Raw genomic sequence first — 18,613 nt, 5'->3', positions numbered from 1 at the left:
CCGATCAATGTTCTCTCTCATATTGCGATGTTTCTGTCTCTCTCTCCCTACTTCTTCTCTCTCTAAAATCAGTAAAACATATCCTTGGGTGAGGATTTAAAAAAAAAGAGAGAGTAAAAGGTCTGGCCCACGCCTAGTACCTCATATCCACTCCAGAGGAGACAGCAGACCCTTGCAGGGGGGAGCCTGCCAGCTCCAAACCCTTTGCACACGGACACTAAAGCATCACGGGCCCTCTTTGCTGGGGCGGTATTTCCTACACAGGTGAGGCAAAGATTGCAGCGGTCAACCTGCAGGCACCTCAGCAGGAAACATAGCAGTGGCCCCAAACGGAGCCAGAGCCTTCAGTCTTTGCTGCCTGCCCTCACAGGGAAACACTGTGGGTGCCACTCAAGACAGCCATTGGGGAAGCAGTGACATTTATTTAATGCACTATACATTGACTCCTGATGGACACCTTTTAAATGTTCTGTGTGACAAAACAGGAATTGTTATCAGGCACTTCCGCCGCTGACAGCACCATGGCTGTCTCCAGGGAAAGCGTTTCTGCAACTGTTTGAACTGTGAGCTGACCTGGCCACTTTTTTCATGGAACACCATCTTACTTGAAAGAAATATTGACAGATAAATTGGGACTATACAGACTGCATATGTGACAGATATTTTCTCAAAAATGAATAAAATAAGTCTGTCGTTGCAAGGTAAACTGACAGAATTTGTTGCTAATGATAAAATTTAAGATTTTCGCTCATAGACATGGACAACAGTGTGGTGACTGCTGGGGGCAGGGGGTTCCAGGGGACTAAGTGGTAATGGAAAAATACAATAAAGGTAAAAAATTCAAGCTTTTTGTGAAAATTAGGGTTTTTGGAAACTTTGTTAACCACCGTGAGCCTGACGGCTTCCCAGGGCAGGCGCGGCTCAGGGACCCAGTAGGCGTGGCTCCAGACCACTGCACGTGGTGAGTGTCCTGTAGTGGCCTTGCCTTCCGCTTTCCTGCACCCTGCTGTAGTCTGTGAAGTAGGCCAGAGCATTACGTCTAAAAAAACAACGTACACACCTTAATCTCAAAACACTTTATTGCTAAAAAAATATTAACCATCATCCGAGCTTTCAACAAGTCATAATCTTTTTGCTGGTGGAAGGTCTTATCTTCAATCCGTAAAAAACCCCACAAGATCCGCAAAGGGCAGTAAAGTGAAGGGCAATAAAACAAAGCATATTTGAATTTAACGCTTCCGATGAGATTAGTAGTGACATTAATGAATTTGATTTTTTTAATGTTATATACTGAAATTTGTCAGTATTTGAAAGATCTGCATAACTTGCTGGGCCATTTTTTCCCCAAGTGTCCAATGCATGCTGTTACAAAATCGGGGGGGATTTTGGACCCATGCTGGTCCAAAACACATTCAAAGTGCAAAAGGGACCAATGGATTTTAGTGTAACTGAGAAAGAAAGTTTTATTGCTATGGTTTCAGATTCTAATAACAACTAATATTTAAGAATTTTGCCAAGTTGGGCTAGTATCAGACAAGAATAGCCACAATTATTCAAAAAGACCATTAAAGTACCCTTTCCTTTTCTAACTACATTTTAGTGTAAGTCTGTGCTTTCTCTGTAAACTTCAACCAAAACAATGTGATTCGATGCAGAGGCAGATATGAGAACCCAGCTGTCTTTTATCAGGCCAAGCATTAAAGAGTTTGTAAACATATAAAACAATGCCACTCTTCTCAATAGCTTTTTGTTTTGGAAAATTTATTTCCCATAAAAACATGTTAACTTATAGTAAGATTTATATTGCTAAATTAATTACTTAATTTTCAAAACATGACTCCACTTTAATTTCTAATACTGTAAATACCAATATAAGCCATAGAAACAGAGGTTCTCCGGCGTCTTCAATAATTTTCGGGTCTGAAAAGGGTTCCAATAACAAAAAGTTTGAAAACCACCACTCCAGTGTTACTATAATTCTGCACCAACCAGTATTAGCCAGCAGGGGGAAGCAGAGGCAGCCAAATGAAGAGGTTCCCCTCGCATTTCTTTAGTACTGATCGCCCACTTTGGGTGTGTCCCTCCCCCTGTGCTGCAGACGCTGAAGTAAATCTGTGAAGTTCAATCCACCAGGTGGCAGACCCTGGCCGTTGACTACGGGGGGCTAAACCGGGCGTCCCCTCCTGTGGGCAAGGCCAGGTGCTGATAAAGAGTAAGCTTGGAGTTACCATGATCACTGTTGTTCCCACTGGAGGCAAGGGAGCCGGAAGGATGTGGGGTCAGAGAACCCTGAAGCTCCTCATTCTTTCAAGAGCAGAGCCTGCAGGGATCCAGGAGAATGAGAAAGGGGGCAGGTATCATTTTTTTGTTAAGTTGACATAGGCATTTCCTGAAGCCACCCCAATTCCTCCAGCACGGGAAAGGGGCTACCTCATATTTACGGCTCCTACCTTAGAAGGGCTTGTTCCTCCTTTTCCACTTTCCACAGCCATGGCTCCCACCTCATGCCTCTCCTCACAGGCCCTGAACCACCTGGTCCTCCCCGGGACAGCAGATGTCTTGCCTCTGCTTCCCTGAGGTCTCCAGGCCTGGTCCTCCTCCCCTGCCCCATCCCCACCCCCTGAAAGTGGAAGTGCTGCCTCTCCTTGGCCTCAGGTCTGTGCCCGGCCTCTCCTCTACACTTAACCGTCACCTTCCCTCCTCCATGTGGCTTCAAGTGCTCCACAAGCCTCTGGCTCTGCCTCCTCCCCCAGCTGTCACCCAAGCACGAGCCCTTTGCCAGCTACCCTGGGAAGGGCAGACCACACCGGCTCCAGGTGCACCCTGCTCCTGCCTCCATGACTCCTCACCACCCTCAGCCCCAGCTGCGGACCCTGGACACTTCAGCCATGGGGGCTCTCGGCCCTTGAAAGCGTCTCCTTACAGCTTCCTCTCCTCACCCCTTTTCTGACCAGCCCTTCTCTCGCTCTCTCCTGGGCTCCATCCACTGCCCACCCCTCTCCCTGTGGATTTCCTTGCTTCTTCCTTGCAAGTCCATTCCCTCCCTGAGGCCCCTAACCTGTCACCCCAAAGGCTGTTCTTGGCTGTGGCCCCCAGCTGTGGCCCCTCTCTTGAGCCCCAAATGCCTCAAATTCTCTATCTCCATTACCCCACACAGACACAATCAGCAGCTTGCCATTTTTCCCTAAATGTTCCAGGTTTAGACAGGCATCTCTCCTCGTTACTCTTGAAACAGGCCTCAGGTAGATTCCCTGCCTAAGTCTCTTCTCCAGCAACCAGGTGAGCTGAGGAGCAAGCCTGACCTTGTAACCACTGCACAAACCCTCCCAAGGGCCTCTCTGCCCTCAGCACAGAAGCCAAACTCAAGCCAAACTCAGGGACAGAGACCTGTGTGACACGCCACCTCCACCCATCTCTCCAGGCACAGACTCCCCTGACCTTTCTGCCTTGGCACTATGGAAACGACTTTGGTACGCACATATACACACACACGCACACATGCACACATGCACCCATGCACGCATGGTGCTACCTCCAGCCTGGGTAACTGAACACTAGTCTTGTTTAATCCGCACCACCTTCTCAGGTACAGTACTTCCATCTCCGCTTTATTTCTTTATTTATTAAGGTTTATTTTATCCTCAGTCAAGAGAGAGGGGATGGGAGAGAAACACTGACATGAGAGAGTGACATCAATCAGTTGCCTCCTGCACATGCTCTGACTGGGGTTTGAAGCTGCAACCCAGGCATGTGCTGTGACTGGGAATTGAACCCATGATCTTTTGGTAACGGGATGACACTCCAACCACCTGAGCCGCACTGGCCAGGGCTTCATCTCCATTCTAGTTATGAGGAAGCTGAAGCATAGAGAAGGGAGGTGACTGGGCTAGGATATGTGTCTGGCACCAACTCCAGTGTCGCCTTCCCACCCTGTCCTCCCCCTGCAGTGTCCTGTGTTCACAGGGTTCTCTGCACACACCACTGTGGAGAGCCCTCGGACTAGGGGTCCGTGGTTGTCCCGTCCCTGGGTGCCCAATGTTTGTTCGGACTGCCATCCAGCTCAGAAATTATTGGTAAATGTAGGGTGAGCTTGGGGCATAGAGAGAAATGAGACTTCATCACTTGCCCTCTAGAATTTCATACTCTGATGGGACAACTGACCCAGAAACAGCCCAAGATCCAAGGGGAACAACGTCCCAACAGAGGCACAAAGAGCCCGCAGTATCACTGGCTCCACCGCACAAGACCGTGCTTCCCGCAGGGGAGCTGGTTGGGTGGGCTCCCCAGAGGGGTCAAGCTGTGTCCCGGGCCTTGAAGGATGGAGAAAAGGCCCATGCTGAATGGGGCGCACATAGACAGGGGAGCTGGGGAAGGGATTCTAGGCTGGCAGAGGATGACAGGTCAGAAAGCAGGCTACACTGTGAGGGCCAAGAGTTCAGCTGAGCCTACAGACCCTGCCAGACAGTGGGCCACGTCAGCCTGCTGCCCCATGGTACCCCTGGACGCCATGCGCCCCACCACACACAGTGCCTGTACATGGTGGGGGCCCATCAGGGACTGTTGGAAGCTGGTCTCAGGGGGTGTAAAGTTTTATACAATTTAGAGGCTCTATTCAAGAGAGTGCCAGACTTTTATTACAAATATGGGCACAACATGGATGTTCATTCGCTGTGAGAATAGAAAGCCGTGCAGCAGAGCTGAAGCTGCAGGAACTTCACTGTTCATCCTCCTCTGGCCAGAACACAGAGAGGGTGGAAGGTTCTTGGAGGCGGGGCACCAGGCCGACAAGGGTAGCCTTTTCTGTCAGCCCCAGAGGCCCTGGTTCACAGCCATCTCGGACACCTCAATCACCCTCCCAGACAAGCCACCATGACCATGCCTCTGTCACGCTTTGTGAGCCTCTCTGGCTGCAAAACTGCCTAATTCTCCTAGGTCTGGAGACTTTCTCCCCGTGGGAGGGTAGTCAGAGGGTAATGTGGGCGTCTGAGAGCCATTGGCTGGTCACTTCCTGGCGACCTTGGGCACTCTTCTCCTGGACCTCAGGGGTCATGGAGGGTCTGCTCTGAAAGCTGCCTTTTAATTCTGGCTCCTCTGACCTGCTCAGGAGGCTCTCACAGCAGAGGCAGCAGAGAACTGCTTTCTGAGAGCCTCATTCATTTCCCGATACCGAGGTCTTATAAGGGCCAGCCAGCACTCAGCCGGATGGGGGTGCACAGGGGCTCACTGCCACAGAGGTACAGGGCTGACTAGACCTGAAAGTCATAATTACAGAGACTTCCATCTGACAGATTCCACACCAAAGGTCGATTTCCTGGAGGAAACAGACTTCTTAGTGGAGATGACTTGATTTGAGAGATGGGGCATTCATTCAACAATTATTTATTGTTGAATGCCCAGCTCTGAGGGTACAGCAGTGAAAAGGACAGATGGACATTTGCCCCAGAGTCTCTTCCCTTCAGTCCAGCAGAGAAGTAGGAATTGACTCAGGAGAGGAAAACGGTCCCCCAGACAGGGGGAACAGCAGGAGCAACTCCGTGGAGGGGAGAGATGGCATCCTGCTTGTGGATGTAGCTGTTTGATGTGAGGGGAGAAGCGATTGGAAGACGAGGCTGGTGCGTTGGCAGAGAGCAATAATGGAGGGTCTAGAATACCAGGCTAGGGACTTGGCCATGCTGACAACTAGAAGCCACAGAAGATTCTAAACACAGGGAGAAGTCACAAGGTTTCTTAGCTCAGTTACCAAGCTTAACACATAAGGCAAGCAGCACCCTACCAGCCCTCAGGCCCAGGCCCAGGCCAGCAGCACAAGCTTCCTGGGACCAACCTGCCCACCCCAACCCTGGGTTTGGCTAGAAGACACCCCCCAGCCTGGACTTCAGCCTCCCACTCAGCCTCTTCCTTGTGCTTTCAATCATACTCGAAGGCTGGTACACTCCAAATAGGGGAAGGGACAGAGCCTCTGGGTCCAGGCCTCACCGAGGACTCCAATCCTTAACCATACAGGCTGCACACCATTTGCCTTTTGTGGGTTTTAACTGTTTTCATGCTACCTGGTTTCCCTACAAAGCTCTTTCCCACATCAGTACCTGGCTTAAAAACTTCCCAGGACACCCCTCTGATAACTGGTGAGTACAGACTCAAGGTCTTCAAGACTGAGGCCTCAGCATAACCTGCTGAGATCAGGGTCACAAGCAAGACCACAACAGAGTTCTTGGCCCCCAGAATAAAGTCTGAACCCCCTTCTGTCTGACCACACCTGCCTCTTCACACTCTTCTCTTCTCCTGGTTTGGGTGTCCCTGCCCTGAGAGCTCCTGCCCCCTGAACTTGTCTGTGTTCTCCAACAAAGCTACATTCTCCCTCACCTCCAGGGTTTTGCCTAGACTGGCCTCTTTGCCCAGAGCACTGTTCACTCCCTGAGGTTCCCTCGTAACCTAACTAACCCCTACTTCTGGCCTGAGCCTGCCTGTCACTCCTCAGGGGAGCCTCTCCCAGTCCCCTGCAGAATAGACCAGAGGTCCCCAGAGGTGTTTTTTTTCCAGACTCCAAATACCTTTGAACATAGTTTTCTCTGCCAGGAATGGACTTTCTTCCATCCTCTGAAGCCTTCTGCCTGCTCAGTCCTTGCCAAATAGGAGCACCTTTATTGTCTTTTTAATAGATGAGAAACCAGGGGCTCAGAGAGGTCCAGTAACCTGTCCAAAGTCTCACAGCTTTGCCCTAAAATGCCATAGTGATGAGTAGATAGAATCCTGTGCCAGCTATACGGTCTTGAGAACATCTGGTCTCTCAGTGCTTTGGTGTCCTCACCAGCGCAATGAGGTACCTACTGCAAAAGGTTGACGTGAGGCTTTTCTGTAAGAAAAGCTGTACTGTGCGGCCTTTTTTCTTTTGCTCCTCAGGCCATTCCACGTTCGCTCCTTCTCATACCAAAACCCTGCAATGCCAGCTCTGTGCCCCACCCTGAATGAGCATGGTGCTGGGAACTCAGTAGATATAAACCAGACACAGCTCCTACCCCAAAGCCCTAGAGAGGGACAGGAGCAGAGAAAAGAAAGGTCTCTCACAATCCTCTGCTCTTGACTTCAGATTTTAAAAACTGGCGATAATGTTCCTTTCCACGCAGGGGGACGGATAAGGGCAAAATGCTTAAGAAAGACCTGCTCTTTATTTTCAAAAACTTATTTTTCATAGCTTCCTAAAATCTGGGCATTTCACAGCATCCAACTCTCACCTCCTCGCGCTGACGTCTAAAGGCCAGGTCCCTCCACTCTCGAGGGCTCCCCTATCCCTGGGGATCCCACTATCCCGCAAAACCCACCTCCATCCTGTTTCTTTCCCTACCCCGACCCCTGTTCCTACCCACGACTCTCTCTCCCACACAAGGCAGTGCCCACTCCCCGGTCCCAGACATATCAGTCCTCTTCACCTTTCCTTCCATCCCGGGTCCCAGGTTACCTTCTCTCCCTCTTTATAACTGCCCCAACCCCCTGCATTGTCCTCTCTCCAGCTCACCTCTCCACTGTCAGCCCCGCCCTCTCCAAGGTAGAGTCCCAGTTCGGCAGAGCTCTGCTCTCTTCCTCCTCTCCCATTGGCTCCTGCTGCCTGACGGCAAGGGCCGAGGGAGGGCAACTGGAGAGCGCCCCGCCCTCGCCCGCGGTCCGGTGAAGGGTGTGGCCTCGGGCTGGCTCCGCCCAGTTCGGGCGGGACCACGCTAGCTAGCTCACGGGCGCTGGGCGGCGCTGCCTAGGCAAAGAAGGCTCGGCTTGGCAGGTCCTGTGGGGGTGGGCGACGCAGATGACAGCCGCGGGGGTGGCGGCGGCTGCGGCGCGAGGCTGAGCGGGCGGCGTGCGAGCCAAGGGAAGAGGAGGAAGTGGAGCCCTGGCTGGGAGCGCCGGAGTCAGCCACCGGCCGTGGTCCGCCCCATTTTTCAGAGCGAGCTGAGTCCGGACCTCGAAAGACTTCCCCACCCGGCTCCAAGCCGCTGCGGCTCCTCGCCGGCGTCCAGACCAGCCCCGCCTGCCCCGGCCCCGGTTTCCGCGCCGGGACACTTCCAGCCCCACGGTCCGGGGCGTCGTGGTTGGGACTCCCCGAGCCCCTGACCCTGACTCAGTGCACCTGGGCGGGACGCTACTGGCTCACCACACGGATCCACGGTTGCGGGGTGGTTCCCAGCCTTTTATAGTGCCTGTCGGAGCCCCCAGCCCTCCGCCTGGGGTTAACGCAGGTTGTCCCCAGGACTCCGATTGAGTGCAAAAGAGCCCAGACGCCCGCAGCTTCTGTTTCCCTGAGACCTGGACCTTCAGCTGCTGCCGACCAGGTGCTTCGGACTGGGGACCCGCGAGCGCCCAGGAAACCCCGGCCCGGGTCCAGCGCTCCCTGAGGGGTCCCAGGCGGACTGGACAGTCGGACTGAGCCGGACTGGCGTGGTGCTGCGAGCCGAAGCGGCCACCTTTCTGCCATCCCAGGCTTGGTGCTCACCCCGAAGAGAACACAGGGGCCCCTGCCCTGGCGTCCGGCGGGAGCCGAGAACTGCAGGTGAGAGAGCCCCGGATGCCGGTCTAAGGCGGCCTCCGACCCCATCCGGGCAGCGCCGAGGCCAACTGCGGGCGTGTGCCGGGCACAAGCTGAGGCTGGAACTGACCAGGAGTGGGGCGCGGGAAAGGGAGGGGAGCACGGGGAAAACGGGCACTTATTGATCGCCCTTTGTGTACGGGTCCGCGCTGGCGCAAGTGGTCTCTCTTTAAGGCTCACGAATACTCAGTGACCTAAAAGATGTCATGTACTGTTTATGGATGCTTACAGATAGGGAAACTGAGGGGTTGAGTGACCCTGCTCTTTTCACTCTGGGGGTGAGACTGGCAAAAGGGCTAGGCTGGAGAGGGAAAGAAGCAGAAAGTGAAGAGAAAAAGAAAGGAAGTGGATAGCCACCAGACAAGAGGTGGGGGAAGGGGTCAGGTGTGGCCACTGGGGCATCCTAGAACGGATCTTGAGGCGGGAGGTAGCTTCTGCTGGCCTCCTTACCTCCCACTTCATGGCCATGTCACCTCCCAGGAGAGGTGACCCAGAGTTGAGGCAGGAAACTTCCCACTTCCACGGCTCCCCTCCCCGTGGACCCAGGACTGGAGAGCATCTGCCCCTCCTCTCTGCGCAGACTCCCGGGTCTCTAAGGCACTCTGGAGGTCCTGAGATAGTACTCACCTTTGGGGAAACTCACTGTAGGGGTCCCTGAGTCAGAGCCTATCAGAGCTGGGGAAGATGAGGCCCCTCAGCGTTCTCCCAGCTCACATCCTTCACATTACTGACAGGGTATCTGGGGAGGGGCTAGGATGGGGAGTGCCAGTTGTCCCAGGTCCTAAAGCAGTGAATGAGTGGTTGAGCCACAAGTACACTTGAGAAAAACCTTCCCAAACATTCTTCAAGGTTTCCACTCCCCCCCACCCCCCAGTTAGCACTTTCTGGGTGGGTGCCTGGGGTTTTCCTCACCCCTGATGTGGGGTCAGGGTGACCACATATGAGTCTGTTGTGAGAGTCTGTGGTCAGTGCTGGGGCCCAAGACATGCTAGTAGACTGGTAGCCATTGGCTCAGACCAGAGGTCTGACCTTAGCTTCTCCTGGGCAGTGGAACCTGCAGGCCACCTCTGACCCAGGATGGGAGGGCTTGCTCAAGGTCTTGATGGTGGGGCTGCCAGGGCTGAGGGCACAGTCCCAGGTGCCTGGATTTCCAGGAAGGGGTTCCTTCTACTACCCACCCCTCCCCACCCCCAGGGCACTGCAGGGAGAGGGGTGTTGTGAAAGAGGGCTTGGCATGAATTCTGTGGGCTCTTGTTCTGGGTGCGGTGGGGGAGGGGACATGGCCTTGGTCTGAGCCCTGTAGCATTGGCTGGGACTCTTTAACCCCTGCTGTGCCCGGCTTCCTGGAGTCTAGGGGAAACCACCTTGGAAAGCCCCTGGGATGTGGAGGAAGGTGGAAGGGCCAGCTGAAAGCTGGAACCTGAGTCCCTGGGGATGGACAGCTCAGGGGAACTGCAAAAGAGGGTAACTGAGGGGCTTGGGATTCCTCCCAATCCATGGAGATTCAAATTCTCATAATAGTCCCTGCCTCTAAACAAAGCTTTTGGGTGAGATCATTTCACACCTGTGATCTCATTTTATGCTGTGATGGAAAGAACCTGGGCTGAGGTAGAACAGCGTTGGGGAGCCGCCTGGGATCTCTCAGATGCATCCATGGCTCCCAGCCTCACCTGTAAAATGGGGTCAAGGCAGGATGTGTTACCCATTCAGATAATGGGGCCATCATATCTGTCAGACTGCTGAGTGCTAAAGAGGTTTTTCTTGTTTGTTTGTTTTGGTTTGGTTTTGGAGTATTTCCCATGACTGGATTTATTAATGGTGACCTTGTGTGGGAAACTGAGGCTCAGAGAGGTAAAACCACTTGCCCGGGGCCTTTGAGTTTGCTTCAGGAACCATCTCAGCACCGGCTGCACACACACCAGGTGCCCTGAAAGTTACCCAGATAGAAAAGGCAGTGTGATGACTAGCTCACGACCGGGTGGGCTGCATGGCACCGGCAGAGTGTGGTGAGGCAGACTAGGTGGGTGTGAACTTGTTCTGCCTCCCACTGGCCCTGTGGCACTGCGCACACCAACTCACTCCGCAGAGCCCCAGCTTCTGCTCTATGAACTAGAACTCCATCTTTGTGTGGTTGTTGTGCGGATTAGGTGAGATATAAATATACAGTGCTTGGCAAAATATCTGTTTCCTTCCCTATAAAGAAAGGAAGCTTGAATTTTGACCAGGAAACCTGGGGAAATTCTCAGACTTGCCTTAGGTTAGGATGCAAGCTACTGCTGCAGGCGCATAGACCTAGGTTTGTTCCACAGGGACTCCTGCACGGGTCAGGGTCTCCTGCGCCACCTTCCTGAGCTCATAGCCCTCTCGAATCTGCTTGGGGACCCTGGTAAGGGGCTTTGAATTCTGACCTCCACTCTCCACCCCAGGGCCAGGGTTGTGGGGGAGCTGGTATCCATTCCCTCTTGCTCTTTGTCTGGCCTCCCTTAGGCACAAAGGTGCAGTGAATAATTTATGGCCCCCCTCAGGCTGGGAGGTGGGCTCAGAGAAATTGCTCTGTGCCCAGCTGAGCTTCTGAACTCCCTGCCTCTCCCGGAGGAGGGGGGTTGTTCCTGTTAGTGCTATAAGAAGTCCTGGGTATGGGGGGAAGGGAGGCAGGACAGGAAGAAAGAGACCTAATATCAACCATGGCTCTCTCCAATGGAAACCAAGCTGGCTGAGCTGGGGTCAAGCTGTGGGCCTCTGATTCCAAATGGGTGATGAGAGGTGGCAGGGAGAGGCCCTTGAGGACTGGAGGAGTCCTGGAAGTCTTCATTAAGGAGGAGGGTGTCTGGGTTGGGGCTAAAGGCAGCTTTCTGTAGAGAGTAGGGGTCCTGACATCAGTTCAAGGTTGAATCCGCACTGTGCTACTTACTCGCTGTGAGGCTATGAGCAAGACACAGGAGGCCTGCCAGGCCTCCATTTGCTCCTCTATAAAGTTAGGGTAGTTATGGGTAATTGTGAGGCCATATAAGTAAAGCACGTGACACCACAGGTACTTAGCGGAAGGGTGCTTCGTTGTGAATATGAAGCATGGGATGGGCTAACGGCAGGGGAGGTGGGATGGTGTAGTAAGCAGAGAAGTGGGTAGAACTCTGGGGTAGTGATTCTGCAGTTTGGGGGATCATGAGGGGTGCAGAGAAAAGGGGCAGGTGGCCAGATGGTAGAGGGCCTTGAGTGTCAGACAGAATTCACGTCTCAGAAAGCATCATGGAATGGGCACTCGGAACCCTCCTGGTCTCCAAGAGATGGAGACCAGGCCCCTCTGTTTTGTGTTTAAGGCCTTGCTCACTGTAGCCACTGCATGGAGCCCTGGCTCACTGCCCATCACTGTCTCCTAAACACACCACCTGTGGCCTCATCACTGCTAATATGCTTGTAGGGTTCCTCCCATCAGACCTGCCACTCCTGCCTCTTCTCTGCTCAACTCCCTATCTGCTGAGGCCCAACTCTGGCCATCAAGTACCCAGGAAACATTCCTGGATTCTCCAAACCTCTGGTCACACCCTCTCTGAGTCGTTAACACTTCATAGTAATAGTAATAAATAATACCTGTCATTGCATCATGTTTTACAGTTTGTAGAATGCATTTGCATAGTCCTTAATAACACTATTATGATATTAACAATCACTAAAGCTTTGAGTACTCATTATGAGCCAGACACTGCTAAGCGCTTTTTACAGACATTCACTACCCTGGGAGGTAACTGGGGCTCGGAGAGGTGTATTGTCTTGCTCAAGGTCAGACAGCTAGACAGTGGGGAGTGAGGAGGCAAGGCTGTACTCCCATCTGGGACTAAACAGACAGCTTGACACCTTTTAGAAGATATCCTGTCTCTTCAACTGGGCCCAAGTACCTTGAGAGCATACTTCTCACGTAAAAAGCTTGGGAATGAGCCTTCTCTTTAAAGCTAAGGAAGGGCAGTGCTGAGTTTAGCAGGGGGCTCAGGAGGGAATGCTTGGCCAGGCATTCAGGGCCCTGGGCTCTGCGCTGGCTGGTTGTGTGGCCTGGGGGCAATTGGCCCCGCTCCGTGGTTTTGTTTTCCCACATGTGAGTGGGGTGGTGTCCGAGCTCCCAGAGCTCCAACTCCTGCAGTGTCCTCTGTGACCCTGGAAGGTAGAAGAGGAGACCACAGCACCAGGGCCGGAGGATGTGGTATGCTGGGTGGCTGTGATTCTTGGCCTGACCGCTGTCTGGGACGGCAGGCTCTGTAGTTAGCTGCTGCCTTTCCCGAAGAAGGGCGGTGCCCTGTGCTGCTGGCAGCATGGTCATTAGCTGGGCAGAGAGGACCCTGTGCACTGGGAGCCGGCTGGGCCAGGCCAGGTTGGCAGTGTTGGAGGCAGGCTCCCTGACCACGGTGGGGTCACTGGCAGGGCAGCTGGCGGGGCAGCCGTGGCTCCTCTCTGCTCGGCCCCCAGGGTGGTGGCGAATACCCACTGAACACCAGAGCTTTGTAGGGCAAGGCGTGTCCTTGCTTCTGCTGTGGTGGTCGTGGTAGTGGACCAGTGAGGAATCTAGCCAGGCCCCAAGATGCCTCCTCCTAGAAGCTGGCAGGACTCCTCCCAGGCAAGCAGAATTCAACCCTCTGCCTCTGCGGATCCCTAGCCCTCGCTCACTGGCTGTGGTCTGTGGATTGAGGCTGTGTAGGTCTGCCTTCCTCACCATCCAGTCAGAACTAGATGCTCTGCCACTCCAATCCCTTCCTTTCCCTGGAGTACCTAGCAGCTTGCCTGGCACAAAGTGGCAACCCCCTGGGCAGGAGAGGCGATGTGAGTTGCCCCATGGGCAAGGTGTTCAACATCTGTAATTGTAAAGTGGGGCAGATAATAATGTTGTAGGAGTCCGCCTACCCTTCCTCTTGGTAGCCTTGTGAACGAGTGACTCAGTAGGAAGCCGATTGAAGAGTCCAGCTAGTGATGCCAGGAGGGAGGTGTGGCAGGTGGCAGGGAGGACTTCCCAGAGGAGGATACTTTGCCATCTGGGGAGGACGCTGGGCCGGTCAGTTGGGGTTTATAGAGCAGGGATTCCTGTCGCCCCTCTGGGGAGCTGGCAGTTGAGAAAGATGGGAAAGGCTCCCAGCTCCATTAGGGCAGGGAGCAGGATGCCCAGGGACTGGCAGCGGGAATGACCCAGTTGGGAGGAGCCATCTGGGCCCAGTGGGCAGATGCTGGGCAGAGTGAATCCTTCCTTAAGCAGCATTCATTTGCTCTCTCTGTCTCATCCAAAACGTAACACAATTGGAGGTTCAGTCTGTGCGGGGAAACAGACGTTATGCAAGTAAACACAGGCACAAAACTTCCAAATTGTGAAGAGCAAGCTCCCAAAGTGGGGCCATTGCCATCGATGTCTATGGACGATGGTAAAGGGTGATGCTCATATCACAGCCTGAATGCACACACTAGGTATGTGACTTGGGCAAATGATTTAACCTCTCTGAGCCCCCGTTTCCCCTTCTGTAAAGTGGGACAATCATAGTCCCCTACTTCATAAGGTGGTGGTGAGAATTAAATGAAGTATGCATGTAAAGCTCTCAGAACAATTCCCGGCACTTAGTAAGTTCTCAGTGCATGTCAGCTGTTACTGGCTGTACCTCCAGCACCTAGCAGGGTGCCTGGAAGAGAGTAGATGCTTGGGGAGGGTGTATGGAATGGACCCCAGGTCAAGGGCTGCTGCTCTGTGCAGTGAAGAAAGGATGGCCTGGTGAGGAGGGAAGGACAGAGACACAGTGACAACACAGAAAGTGACAGAATGGGCAGGGAAGGCAGGGGCTGGGGTTGTCCAGTGCGGGGCAGAGGGAAGTCGGGAAAGGCTTCCCTGGAGATGGTACCAGCTCCCAGAGCCGAGTTTGAAAGTGCATTTAGCATATACATGCACACACATGCACACTCACGCACCCCAGCACTGCCATGAGGTCAGCCCTGGGCATGAGCTCAGAGGTGAGCGGCCTCTGTCCCAGGGTGGCTGGCTAGGGCAGAGCTCGGGCACACCCCAGCAGACACCACAGGCCTCCCTCCTTCTGCCGCCTCACGCTGCCTCGCCATCTGTGACATTCTGTTTGAGGACACGAAGAAGGCGAGAAGGCAGTTGGGGAGGAAGTGCAGGCCGCGGTCCGAGTGTCCCAGCTCCCCCCAGGCCTGGGGCCAGATCTCCTACAGAGCAGAATGGACAGGTTGTGCTTCCAAGGCACAGCCGCTGGTAGAGGTGGCCTTCCCGCATCAGTCCTGCAGCTGCCCAGCTTTGACTGAGAGGGCTCGATTTTTTAAATACCATGAAGAATTTCTCTCACTCTCCTACCCAGGAGGCACAAAGGAAAGTTCGTTTCTACTGACAAGGGTGCCAGGACCTCCCAAGTGTCTTAAAGGAGGTCACCCCAGATGCACCCTGAAGTCAGGGTGCTGCCTGCACTCAGAGTTGGTTGTGGGGCCTTGAGGACATGACCTCATCTCTTCTATTTTGCCTGTTTTTGCCTCTCCTATAAAATGGGGTCAGAGTGGTCAAGCCTTTCTCTCCTTCAAGAGGCATGGGATGGGGAGCTTGGAGGTGGGCGAGGTTTTGGTGGCATCTGTGTCCACGGCTCTCAAACTTTGGTGCGCATGTTGGAATCATTCGGGAAACTTCTGAAGTCCCTTCTGGGCCCCTCCATACAGTTCTGGGCAAGACCCAGGCAGCAGTGGCTTCTGAAAGTGCCCCAGGTGAGACCAGTAGGCTGTCGGGAATGAGAACCGCTGGCTGTACTCTGCGGCGTGCCTCTTACAGCTTCCCTGGGGAGAGACCTGCACACTCCACCCCACCCCTGACAGGAGCTCATTGCTTTCACCTGCTCCCCACCCTTTGGCGCTGCTCCCTCTGGGGCCCCCCTGCCTAGAGAAATGGGGGTGTGGAAAGACTTTACAATCCAAGGCCCTCGAGTTCCAACACTCATCTGCTCTTTGATTGGGTGTCTTCTTGGAGCCTCTGTCCTCATCTGAACACAGGAGTAACAATAGTCCATCTCTGAAAGGGCTGGAGACCAAACAAAGCCACATGCACACAGCTTGAGGGTGCAGCGGACCGCAGACGGGCAGAGCTGGGCAGGGCTCAGACCCTGGACTCCCTCACAGTGCTCACCCTCCTACTGTAGCCACCTGAGCCTGGGGTCTCAGAGGTCACTGCTGGTGGAGAGAAAGAGTGACACCCAGTCTCGGGGCTCTTCCCTCTTCTTCCCCTTCTCTCTAAGCGATAAGACAAGACAGCAAGCATTTTGTTTTGCTTGGTTTTGTTTTAATGGCCAAAGCGTCAGGCTCTCCTTAACAATGAAGCCTTGTCTGAATCTGCTTGTTTTTCCAGCCGGACACTCAACTGCACTGCCCGCTTGAGTGGGGGCCCCCACCCCCCATCCCACCTGGGAGAACCGGAGAATGCCAGAGGTTTTTTTTTCATCTGGGGTAGGGGACTGGGGAGACACTGGAGGCCTCTGTCTGGCCCTCACCAATAGTTGACCCCAATTAAGTCAGCTCTTTGTTGGAAGCCAGTTCACTAAAATTATTTCAAGGTAGTTACTGGGTGGGGGTTGGGGCGGTTTGGGAGGCAGAGAAACTTGTGTTGTGTGAGTTCTGGCTTTGTCTCTTACTAGTAGTATGACCCTAGGCAAGCCATTTCAGCTTTTTTAGCATCCATGTTCTCTTCTGTAAAATGCATACATAGGACATACTTCCTTGGGTGGTTCTGAGAAGCGAATGCAATGCTTGGTGTGTAAAAGCTCAGTGTCTGTTTCACACCTCCTGCAGGTAGAGGAGGCTCTGAGGGCTGTTGGTGGTGCTCTGGATACTTCTCTGCCCTGGCCCTGCCGGACAGGCGTGTCAGCCCAGAGTGAGCTGCTCAAGCCGTGGGGTGTAGCGGGCAAACAGAGGCGAGCACGGCCCCTGGGAGCAGCTATGGCCCAGGCTGGCGCTGCACGGGGAGGAAGTGGTCAGCTTCATGGTCAGGGGTTGTGGTCTGCAGAGGAGGGAGTTATTCAGCCCAGGAGAACTGTTGGGGTAATAAAACCTAGACCGTCTTTCTTCCCAGTGGGAAGCCTCCCACTGGGGCTTCCCACCAGGTGCACCTGCCCAGAAGCTGGGGGCATGAAGCCCTGCACTATCCACTAAGATTAGTGTCCAGGTAGGTCCCCGAGCAGGACGGAGAGGGGTCTGGAAGGGCAAACAAGACACTTCTCACTCTGTCGGTCAAAAGCTGTGGAATGTCCTCGTCTCGCCCTCCTCGGGATGCAGTGTAGGGATCGTCTGTTGTTACTTGGGTACAAGTGTCCGCCCTGACCCCAAAGACAAGCCAAAGCATTCCGGCTGCCACAGTCGTCTCAGGGAGTGGAGTTCTGGGCTACCCGTCTTTTCTTCTCTGCTTCTCCAGAAGTGCCGTGGCACCCCACTGAGACTGGTGCCCAGATCCCCACCCACCCCACCGGTGGGCCCCAGAGGACCTGGCTCTGAGTCTTCTCCAGCCTGATCACCTGACCAGCCAGTGTCTCTGTCCCTCTTGGTCGGGCAGTGTGGAGCAGTGGTTAGAACACAGGTCTGGAAATAGCCCAAAATCCCGATCTGCCACACTATGGCTGGGGAACAGCATAGTGTGCCCCTTCATCCATCGGTGTCCCGGTTTCCTCGTCTTTGAAGCGGAGAGAACAGAGAGCGGGGCTATGGTGATGACTAAGTGAGTGAATCAGTGCTTAGGACAGTCGACACTTAAGAAATTGCTGAGGACGGTGCCTGGGCAGCAGGAAGTGCCCAGTAAGTGACAGCCTCCACCATCATCACAAATAACACAGTGAGAGCCCAGAATGCACAGTGTGGCCCGACTGTTGGTGAGAGATGGGGACCGTCACTGCCCTCTGTCTATATTCTGCTCCAGTGACAGGGCTGTGCCGCACGGCGGACGTGCCCCCGTCAGTCCCCCAGCCCCTCCCTGCAGCCCTCTCCCGCAAACCACGTCCTGTGAAAAGTGGCCTCTCGTTCCATTGAGCTGCAGTTTTCCCTGTCTGGACTAGAGAAAGCAGCTGGACTAGACGGCCCCAAGTTCTGCCCTTCAGTCTTTGCCAGGACCTGGGAGGAAAAGGACCCAGGTTGTCCCTGCTCTGGAGGAGCCCTGGAGGCTAAGGGTGGCGGGAATTGTTCTGGGCACAGTCCAGTTCTCTTCCTCACGGGGCAGGCTGGGCAGCCGTGAGCAGGCGACGAGCAAAACCAGAGGAGCTCAGAGGAGGATGAGAGAAATCAGGGAGCCTTCATGGAGACAAGGGCATTTGAAATGAGCCTTGAAGGTAGGCTAGGACCTTGACTGGTCCAAATTGCATTGTCAGAAGTGGGATGAGTAAGCAGGAGGCTAGGGGGCACAGTGTTAGGGCTGTGGCAGGGAGTGGGGTATGCAGCACGTAGGGTGCAGCGGGTCCTCAAAGGCAGTGATGCTGAAAACCATTCAGCACTCTGGACCCAGGCAGGCCAGGGTTTGAATCTTAGCTCACTTTCTTGTTGGTTTCTTTTGACAGTGGGCAAGTAGCCTGGCTTCTCTGGCCCTCCGTCTCCCTGTTGGTAGAATGAAGACAAGCCCTCCCCTGGCTGGGGCAGGGGCACGCCACAGGCTGAGTGTGCCTGGAGGGGTCAGGCTGTTTCTCCACCCTGGGGCTGCGGGGAGGTCAGGGACCTGCGGGGTCTGTCTTGGTCCATGCTTCCTCCCCCAAATCAGGCTGCAGGTGGCTCCCAGGGCAGCATTCCCAGGCAGAGCCTTATCTTCTGAGTGGAACAAAGGTCATGGATAAGCTGGTGTCAGGTGAGCTCAGGTGCCCCAGCTCAAAGTGGCCCTGGTACAGCCACCTTAAATGCCCTCCTTCGAGCTGGGTGGCCATGGGCTACCTAGGGGAATCAGTCTGGGGCCCACATCTCCCCCGCCCCGATCCCCAGGATGAGCCACACTGCCCTGAGCTCACGAGGCCACAGGAGCCGATGGGGACCAGGCAGGGGGAGTGTGGGGCCAGGCAG

General features: G+C 54.3%; 1 protein-coding gene and 1 long non-coding RNA gene across 5 annotated transcripts in view; one reads left to right on the top strand and one right to left on the bottom strand.

Annotated features, from left to right (window-relative positions):
- Positions 1–963: 963 nt before the first annotated feature.
- Positions 964–7,623, bottom strand: LOC118981623 (uncharacterized). Its single transcript, XR_005065380.1, has 4 exons — positions 7,514–7,623; positions 6,552–6,824; positions 2,229–2,320; positions 964–1,039 (listed from the first exon to the last, which is right to left on the bottom strand). It is a non-coding gene; the product is annotated as an uncharacterized LOC118981623 (long non-coding RNA).
- Positions 7,624–7,749: 126 nt separating this feature from the next.
- GDPD5 (glycerophosphodiester phosphodiesterase domain containing 5) overlaps positions 7,750–18,613 on the top strand; it is an 87,413-nt gene continuing 76,549 nt past the window's right edge. For all 4 annotated transcript variants that reach the window (XM_037038381.1, XM_037038382.1, XM_037038378.1 and 1 more), the window contains exon 1: positions 7,750–8,536. The gene's annotated coding sequence lies outside the window, so the exon portion shown is untranslated. The remainder of the gene's footprint in view (positions 8,537–18,613) is intronic.

The sequence above is a fragment of the Sturnira hondurensis genome, unplaced genomic scaffold (genome assembly GCF_014824575.4).
Source record: "Sturnira hondurensis isolate 20B ecotype Veracruz unplaced genomic scaffold, ASM1482457v3 Scaffold0024385, whole genome shotgun sequence".
In the NCBI taxonomy this organism is placed as follows: Eukaryota; Metazoa; Chordata; class Mammalia; order Chiroptera; family Phyllostomidae; genus Sturnira; species Sturnira hondurensis.
The sequence above is the reverse complement of the archived record's forward strand: the minus strand, read 5'-3'. Positions and strand labels throughout refer to the sequence as shown.